Source organism: Agelaius tricolor, unplaced genomic scaffold, assembly GCF_023055355.1.
Source record: "Agelaius tricolor isolate 1412-34295 unplaced genomic scaffold, bAgeTri1.0.p SCAF_84, whole genome shotgun sequence".
Classification (NCBI taxonomy): domain Eukaryota; kingdom Metazoa; phylum Chordata; class Aves; order Passeriformes; family Icteridae; genus Agelaius; species Agelaius tricolor.
In genome coordinates this window covers 358342-367450 of record NW_027269344.1, presented here as the reverse complement: position 1 = coordinate 367450, position 9109 = coordinate 358342, and the positions used below count along the sequence as shown (strand labels likewise).

At 48.3% G+C, this 9109-nt stretch overlaps 1 pseudogene; it reads right to left on the bottom strand.

Moving 5' to 3' along the window:
* Window positions 1–2184: 2184 nt before the first annotated feature.
* Window positions 2185–4156, bottom strand: LOC139585563 (uncharacterized; annotated as a pseudogene).
* Window positions 4157–9109: the final 4953 nt, after the last annotated feature.

Sequence of the window (9109 nt, the reverse complement as noted above, 5' to 3'; positions counted from 1 at the left end):
TCCCCTGGGGAACTGATTTAAAGCCAGCAGGGCGGTTGCTAGGATGCGCGCTTGATCTTTTGGCCAGATGGAATTGGTAAAACCCTCTGTCAGGCTTTGACCTCGCCCCTTTGTCTTAGCATTGGGCCGCTCCCTCCCTCTAGGCTTGCCCCGCCTCCTGCTGGGGGAGGCCAGTGCCTTGTAATGAGATTTCCACCCCATGCTTCAAGCGGCGTCAGCTCCCCCTCCGTGTCTTTTCCTTCCTTTTTGCCTGCGCGTGTCTGCGCTGTCCTGCAGACCTTCTCTGTCTCTGCCGATCACGCCCGTGTCCGCATCCCCCCCTTCTGGGGCCCACCACCCCGTGGCGCGTAAGGCGGAGGCCCCGCCCAGGCTCCCTCGGACTCTGAGTCAATGGCAGCGCCCCGCGCCTCCGAGTTAATGGCGGTTCCCCGCGCCTCTGAGTCAATGGCAGCGCCCCGCGCCTCCGAGTTAATGGCGGTGCCCCGCGCCTCTGAGTCAATGGCAGCGCCCCGCGCCTCCGAGTTAATGGCGGTGCCCCGCGCGTCCGAGTCAATGGCAGTACCCCGCGCCTCCGAGTTAATGGCGGTGCCCCGCGCCTCCATGTCAATGGCAGCGCCCCACGCCTCCGAGTTAATGGCGGTGCCCCGCGCCTCCAAGTCAATGGCAGCGGCCCGCGCCTCTGAGTCAATGGCAGCACCCCATGTCTCTAAGTTAACGGCTGCGCTCTGCACCTCTGAGCTAACGCCTGCACCTCACGCTTCCTCTAGCAGCCCGTCCCAAATGACCGCTTTTTCCCCTCAGCCAGCGTGCCTGAGCTTGGGAGCTGCAAAGAGCGTCCCCGCGGCTGTAAATCCCCACACTCGGCAGACTCACGATCACCCGCAGTCTGTGCGGCCGCCCCCACACCCTGCCGGGGCCCTGCCTGCAAACAGTCCTGTGTGGTTTTCCACATTTCCTGCTCCTGCTGAACTTTTCGCAGAGCCTGCGTGACTCTGCCCCATAATTTAAGATTTCACCCCGAGCCTGAGGACAAAGCCTCCTCTGCTAGGGCCCCGGTACAACTATCCCACACTTCAAGGTGGAAAATATCCACCAGCTGCCCAATAACCCCAATCCGCAGGAGCCTCGACACTACGAGGATAAAATCTCCTGGCTCACAGTCTACGTCCCACTGCCTATGAATTTTAAAAATGACCTTTGGGAGGTACTCCATTTTCTCCTTCGCCGGTCCTCGGTGCCAGACTTCCTCCTTTGCTGGTCCTAAGCGCGAGACTTTCCCCTCTCGCCAGTCCTCTGGGAGCGTCCTCCCTCCCGGGGACAGTCCTGCTGCTCCGGCTGCCGTTCACTCGCCCAGGCGGTTCCTGCTTCCCAGATTGTCCCGGGTTTTGGCACCACTTGTTGCCGACACTTGGGGCGTGGGGTCCCAGGTCGAGAACGGCTCGGTGGCAGCACCTTTGCCACACGGACCAAGTACACGCACACACCAATGTGGTGGACGGTAAAATGGCCTTGATTAACAGTTGAACCCGGTCATTTATAACAGGGGTTAACGGTAAAAGGTAACAGTAAAAGGGGAGGGGTTCTGCCTGACCGTAACATCGCAATATCTTAACCTCCCACACATTGGACCCTCAGGACCCTGCTGCCGTAGCTGTACTGACAGCCCTGAGGAGCCAAATCCCCATTCCACCTGAAAGGGATCTGTGGGATGGATAGGGTCCAGTGCTTGGTGAGCTGTTGCTTCAAAAAACAGCAATTGCAATGCTTCCTCCTGAGAAGGAGTCCAATCCCATTTCACCCCATTTGCTCAGCAAGTCATGAAGGGGCCTAGCAATTATTGAAAGATCTGGAATGTGTTTTCTCCAGAACACTAATAATCCTAGAGCTTGCAGGAGATCTTTCCTGGATTCAGGCATTTTGATCTGATCTAAAGAGGTTAGGATATCAGGTGGAATACATGTCATACCTCCTTTCCAGCAAATTCCCAAAAACTTCACTTCCTGAGAAGATTTCTGAATTTTCTCTGGGGGCATCTGCAAATCAAGACTTTCTAAGTGAGAGATTATTTTCTGCTGATGTTTCCCTACTACCTCTATTTCACACACACACCCACCCCCCCCAGCCCAGAATGTCATCAATGTATTGTTAAACAGCTACAGGATCAGGTTTGGGTGTTTTTTCTAATTCCTGGGCTAAAGTAGGGTGGGCCAAAGTGGGGGAGTGTTTGTAGCCTTGGGGAAGCCTAGTGAAAGTGTATTGCTGTTCTTTCCGTGTGAAGGAAAAACGGTCCATATCTTCTGGCTGTATCATAAAAAACATGTCTTTGACATCTATAGTTGCCATGATTGAGTGAACTTTTTCTTGAATTGATGTCATTAATTCAGCCAAATTTGGGACTGCTGCTGTAAGAGGGTCTGTGTTGGCATTAAGCCTGCAGAAGTCTACTGTCAGCCTCCACTTCTCATTGGGTTTCCAAACTGGCCACACTGGCAAGTTGAAAAGAGAATGGGTATTGACTATTACTCCTTGGTCTCACAAGTCCTGTATAACCAGTTGATGCCCTCTTTGGCACCAGAAGGTAGAGGGTATTGTTTTACATGAGTAATTTTGCTAGACAGTGAGGAGGATGCAGCTTGGAGCAGTCTAATGTTAAGACGTGGCACGCCAAATGACCACAGGAATCCCTCAGAATCTTCCCACTGCCTCCCAGCAATAACATCCATCCCTAATAAATTGTTTGGAATATCCCCAATTTTGACAACTAATTGATTCTCCTCTCCATGGAGCGTGAGTTTTACTAAGGCCACATTCATAGATTCTGTAGTTCCTAGGGCATTTAAAGCACAACATTGTTTCTTTGTTGGAACAATTCTACACTTCTGGGCATCCTTTTTGTTAGTGCAGAGATTTGTGCCCCAGTGGCAATCAGAAAGGTTACAAGTGCCTGTTTGAGGCCTGTGATAGCTGTGATCTATATATCTCCTGATTTATGTTTAGTGAGCATTCTCAGATACATCCATGCTCCAGCCCTTTGCTCACCTATAAGGGATGGAGAGCCTAGTTTCTCTGGTTCTGTTTGCTTTGGCTCACATCCTAAATTCTGAGGGAGAGGCTGGGAGAGGGTTTCTTTTGGCTCACTGGCTGGATTCTGAGAAGGGAGGGGTGCACTGGGTTGAACTGATAAATTCGGTTTCTGATAGTGCCAAATTCGTTATTATTTTCTGTAATTTATCAAGGGGCAAACCATCCATCACCTCTCTGGGGACCCCCCTTTTAACTTCCAACAACCACCAATGGTGGTGGTTAGAGATCTGTTTTCCCTTCCCTAAATTTTCACCGTGAGGAGCCCTGATAAACCAAACACCGTTTGTTTTTTCTGATTTCTCCTCCAGGGTTTTTACAGGTCCATATCATCTACTGTAATTAATCAAATCTACTGCAACCTCGCTCCATGTCCAAACTTTATGGCTACTGGCAGGTGAATCAGATTGAGAAGCTGGGGGCTGTGAGGGGATGGAGTATGGAGTGAAACCAGGATCAGTAGATCCAGTTTGGTCAGTGGGGTTACCAAGGAATCTATCTAGTCTCTCTATGGGACCCAAGGCCATTATGGTTTTCTGTAAAGTAATTGCTGTAGGTTTAGGAAGCCCTCAAATTAAAGGAGTCATAATTTCAGGCTTTACAGGTAATTGCACTGGTGACTGAAAACCAGGAATCAACCTTTTTCATGAATCATTTGCAGGCAGGTGGCTTTGTGGGCACCTTCCAAAAGCTGGTTGGGGGCACTGACTATAGCTAAAGGGTCTCCCCTTTCCAAAGGATTAATTCCCCTGGCCCAGAAAGGCACACATTGTGTCAGGGACCACGTGTCACGCTTATCTCCTGTTGTTAGGAAAACTCCATGTCCCCAGTACCCACTGGCCTCCTGTTCAGTTAATTTAATTTGATCTCCACCAGTGAGGGACACTTGGAAGACATATTCTATCTCCGATTCTTGTGGGAGGCACCCAAATTCTTTCTTCACCTCAGCCAATTTGGTAGTGCTGAATGGTATTTGTTTAGTTGTGATATGTGGTTCAAAATCTTCATCATTAATATAATTATATTCTGTTTTAACCAAGGGTCTCAAATGAGGGCAGCAGTTTTCTCCACAGTTTTTTTACTGCCTCTAGTTCCTTATGGGGATAAATCTGTTTAATGTGAGGAGTTTCTTTTCCTCTGCCTGTGTTGAGGAATCAGCATTCAGTGAATTCTTAACATGTTCCTCTCTAAGGGCAGCTCGTAACAGATGGATCTCATTCCTTTCTTCATTTAATTTTTTGCCAAATTTCAACTAGGCTTTGAAGGGAGTCCATTATAGCTTTTTCCTCACTTCTTCACTTTAAGAGAGTTTTTATAGCTGCTGTGAGACAAGCTCCCAAAACTGAGCAGAGAATAGTTTTATTTTTGCCCAGTTTAAATTTTGTTTCATGTTGTAAAGAACATACTCTATCAATAACATTTTCCAAATTAAATCAGTTACTTTGTGCCCGTTCTTCTCCTCCGGGAGAAGGTTTGGCATTGTGTTTGGCTAGTAGAGCATAAAATTCAGCTTTAACTTTTGCGCTGAGGTTTTCCGTCATTTTGTGAAGGGACCAAAACCATGACAGGGAGGTGTAGACTTAAGGCACACAACCACACAGCCTCTGCTGTGTTTCCCTTGCTTCCCTGGGTGGGTGAAGAGACTAAGTGTGCCTGGGAGGTTCTACTCAGTTACTTCAAATAGTCCCTTCACTTCCCAGACAGTCCAGATTCACACATACACAAAAACAGTTTCCCTTTTTGCACTAAGAGATCTTTTGTGAAATTCTGAAGACAGAACCCTCAATTGAGTATGGGGGTGCTTTTCACCTAGGCATGTGCAGTTTGTGGGAAATTTGAGTCACTCCCTTTCCTTTTTAGACAACCACTCACCCCTTTCAGGGTATCGGGCTCGGTGCTGCTGGAGTGAAACATCCTTCCCCTGTTACAGACTACACACAACCCTGCAAACCCCTCTGTCTGTCAGAATCCTGTTCATGATGGCAATTTAATGTCACGATCCACTCGTACAAGTGGGGTTGTGATGGTTCATTAACTGATCTCAGAGTGAAAAAACAACAGAGAGGGGATTTCAGTATTAATCAAAAGAAATGCACCTTTTATTGAGTGCCCACAGCAAATACGATAGAAATATTAGAAAGGAGATAAAGGATAGAGGGAGAGAGAAGAAGACAGGGGTGGGAATAGCTACCAACGGAGAGACAAAATCCTCGTGGTCCAGCCAATAGATCCATCTTGTCACGTGGGGGAGAATCTCAAATTCTTTGCATAACTCAGGGGTCTTTTATAGTCATCCACCAAGGGGAGAACAGATAAAAGACAATGGAGAATTAGTCTATTGAAAATGAGTACAGAAAGTCCATGTTCCTAAACAGGACAAATCAATCTCAGCGGTGAGCGAGACCCATTGTTTCAGGATTGGTGTCTATGAGAAACCAGTCTTGGTGCAGCAAACACACCTGCAGGCAACACTTGGCAAACATCCCACTTCAGTCAGGCCAGTGCCCCTGTGTTAGAATTTTAAGGGTCTCAGTCTCAGTCCTTGGGAGGGGGCTTCTCTTACAGTGCTTGTGAGGCAGATGAGGGATCTTCTATGGGGGGATCACCAGAGTTACCCCAAAAAGTTCATCTGGCCAAGAGGTGGGGAAATTCATGGGCCATTGTGATGAGCAGGGATGGTGAAGCAGGTGTAAGTGTACAGAGCCAGCCGCTCCCTGTCAGCCCCTGCTCAAAGCAGTTGTAACGTGGGGGCACAGCAAGCACAGCTGCAAACAATCACTTGGCGAGCATCCACCCCAACCAGGCCAGAACTCCAGCCAGGGTCCTCAGGGTCTTCCTCTCTGTCCTTGTGACGGTCGTGAGGCAAATGAGGGAAACTTCAGACCATCTCTTACAACAGTTTACTTTATCTCTTCCTCAACAATCCCCCCCTCTGGGAGATATCTTCTGTTATTGGGCCCTTGAGTGTCACTGCATGACTGATAACAATTTCATCATCCCATTGTGAGATGCTCCGGCCAGAGGGAGGAGCCAAGCATTCCTACCTGGATATAATTTGACATTGGGAAGAAGAGAGACAGCCTTTTCCCACTGGATTCCCAGAGGAGCAGCTTTCTTTTCCACTGCATTCCCAGGAGAAGTCCAGGCCCATCTATGCCACCACTGGACCTTGAGAGGAAAACTCCACCCTTCTACAGGATCACTGCTTCAACAGAACCCCACCTGTCACTGCAGGAGCACTGCAGCCTCCATTTAATTGGACTGCTACCACCATCCTGACCTTTGGGAAAGACATTCTGTGCTGTCCTTGTGAGCTAGCAAGGCCTCCTGAAGATAAGGAGAAGCCCTATATCTCTCCTGAAGGAAAACCAAGGTCATTACCATGGAGACCAGAGGAAGGAGAGAAAGTTGGGAGATATGGACTCTGGCTGGCTCGCAGAGTGATGTGGCTCCCTGGTCGCCTACTAGGCACTTTGTTTCTCTTTTATGGCCAATGGGCATTGTATATGTGTTAGATGGGTGTAAATATCTGGAAGAACTATAAAAGCTACGTTGGTTTAATAAATTTCTCTCTTGCACCCTTTTGATGGAGTCATGTACTTTTATACTGTGTCATACCCTATAACGACACTGACCTACAGGGTGTCAGGTCATATTCTGACTCTGCCAGTGGGGTTTTTTGTTTGTACTATTGCATTTGTAGTTTTAGTTTTCCTAGCAAAGAACTGGTATTCTTATTCCCATATCTTTGCTTGAGAGCTTTTTATTTCAAAATTATAATAATTCAGAGGGAGGGAGATTACATTTTCCATTTCACAGGAAGCTCCTGCCTTCCTTAGCAGACACCTGTCTTTTCAAACCACGATGGAATGTCATCCATCTAATGTAGTATGATGGCATCTGGGAAGGTCCTTTGGGTGGGAGATAGGACATTGGCCATGTACCACTGGCACAGAGGGTGAGTTTTTCTCACTTTGTGGGGGGACTTGCCAGTGGTACCGCTTCAGATGTGCCTGTTCAGGGAGGGGATGGAAAAAGCGAATCTGGGAGCATCTCGAGGATAGAGAGGGATGTTTAAAAAGTGGCCTTTGAAGTCTATGACCACCAGTCTCCAATCATGGGGAAGCATGAAGGGAGAGAGAAGGCCAGACTGCAATGACTTCGTTAATTTTACAAAGATCATGGAGGAGCGTCCACCTGTCCTTGCCAGGTGTTTTGAGAACAAAGACAGGGGAGTTCCAAGGGCTGTTGGTAGGTACAATGTGGCCCCTGGAGAGCTGCTCCTCCACAAGAAGCTCGAGGGTATGTAATTTCTCTGTTGAGAGGGGCCACTGATGCACCCACGGTGGGGTGTCAGTCTTCCAGGTGATGGTGGGGTGGTGCACTCTGCAGTGGCCCCAAATAGAAATCCCGGGACAGAGGTGGAATATCAAGTCAAGCTCCCCACTGGGACAACAGGTCCCTGGCCCACAGGGTGGTGGGTGCCCTGACTACAAATGGCCTGATGGTGGCAGTTTGGCCCTCCAGTCCCTCTGTTGTGATAATACGCTCGCTCCTCATGGAGATGGCGGCTCCTCCAATCACTGAGGTGACTCCAGTGACAGGAGTCAGCTCCTGGTTCAGGGGCCATTGAGGTTGTGTAATGATAGTAACGTTGGCCCCTGTGTCCACCATCCCTTGTAGGTGGATGTCATTACCTTTATTCAACTGACTGCACTTTATAAGGGGCTTGTCTTGGCCCATGATTTCAACCCAGCATGCCATTGGGTGCTCTGGGATATTGTCTATGCTTAATGGCAATAAAAAGGCTTGGGTGATCACAGTCTCTCTGTGCAGGAAGTGTGGTGGTTTTGTGCAGCAGAAAGTGACTGTGATTTCGTCACTTGGCCCAACAGTTTGTACTTCCACTATAATATGTATTTCATTTGGTCCATGAATACAATTACCTATTACCAGCACATCCCTCAGGCCCTCTAGGGGTCCATATTTTCTGGTGGGAATACGATAGAAAGCAGAGTCATCAAATTGTATAGACAAAGCACTCACCAGTTGGTGTCAGGTCCTGACCTGAACTTGCTGGAAAGCCTTGGTGACTCTGGTCTGTTGTTCGGAGTATGAAGAGCTCTGCGGGAATTTCCCCACGTATTGGACCTCCAGAATAGTGGGGAGGGTACAGTGAAACAGCTTTCCATTTGCTGTCTTCACACGGGGCCACCCTGCAGTCTGTTGGAAGTTTTTTGGCTGATAATGCTGCTGGTGGTGGTGAGCTTACTGGTGATAACAAAACTGAGAACAGTTGTTAGAATGTCTGTTGCAATCCATACAGTGTGATGAATGGCACCTCTTTGGTGGCTGCTGGTCTTTAGGCATTTTGTATTCTGGACAGTCCTTCAAAAAAAGGCCCAGTTCCCCACAATTAAAACATTTTGCAGCGTCTTGGGATGTTAAAAAGGCCCTCTCCCTTAGAGATTGCCCTTGCCACGGTGTGTTCAGTGGAAGATAATTTGGTGCAGGCCTCGTCCATCTGGTTGATTGTAGGTTCTGGGTCAAAGGGGAGAGCTCTTGATATTGTTTTGCACTCATTGTTTGCCTTTGCCAAGGCCATTTTATTTAGCACTTCCTTCTTGGCCTCTGGGCCTTCTATTTGTCACTCAAGTGCAACTTTAAGTCTGTCTACAAATTTCATGAAAATTTCACTTGCCCTTGTTTAATGTTAGTGAAGCTCTGTGTATGTAGGGTGTCGTCAAGAGTGAGGAGCAGGGATGTCTTTGCAGCAGTGGTGATGCCTCTGAGTGCAGCTTCTTGTAAGTCCTTTGCTTGGTCTTGTGGCTTCTGGAAGTCACCTTCTCTTGCCATTTGTTCAAGGGTTAAATTTGGTTTGTTGGCATCTTTTGAATATGTGTCCGCCAGTGATTTGAGATGCCTTTTTTACTGCCTCTCCCACAGCATGTACTCGACCGGGGTGTGAGACTCTGTCCAAAGTTTCTCTCATCTGCCTCACAATCGTCATTGGGGACCACTGAAGAAA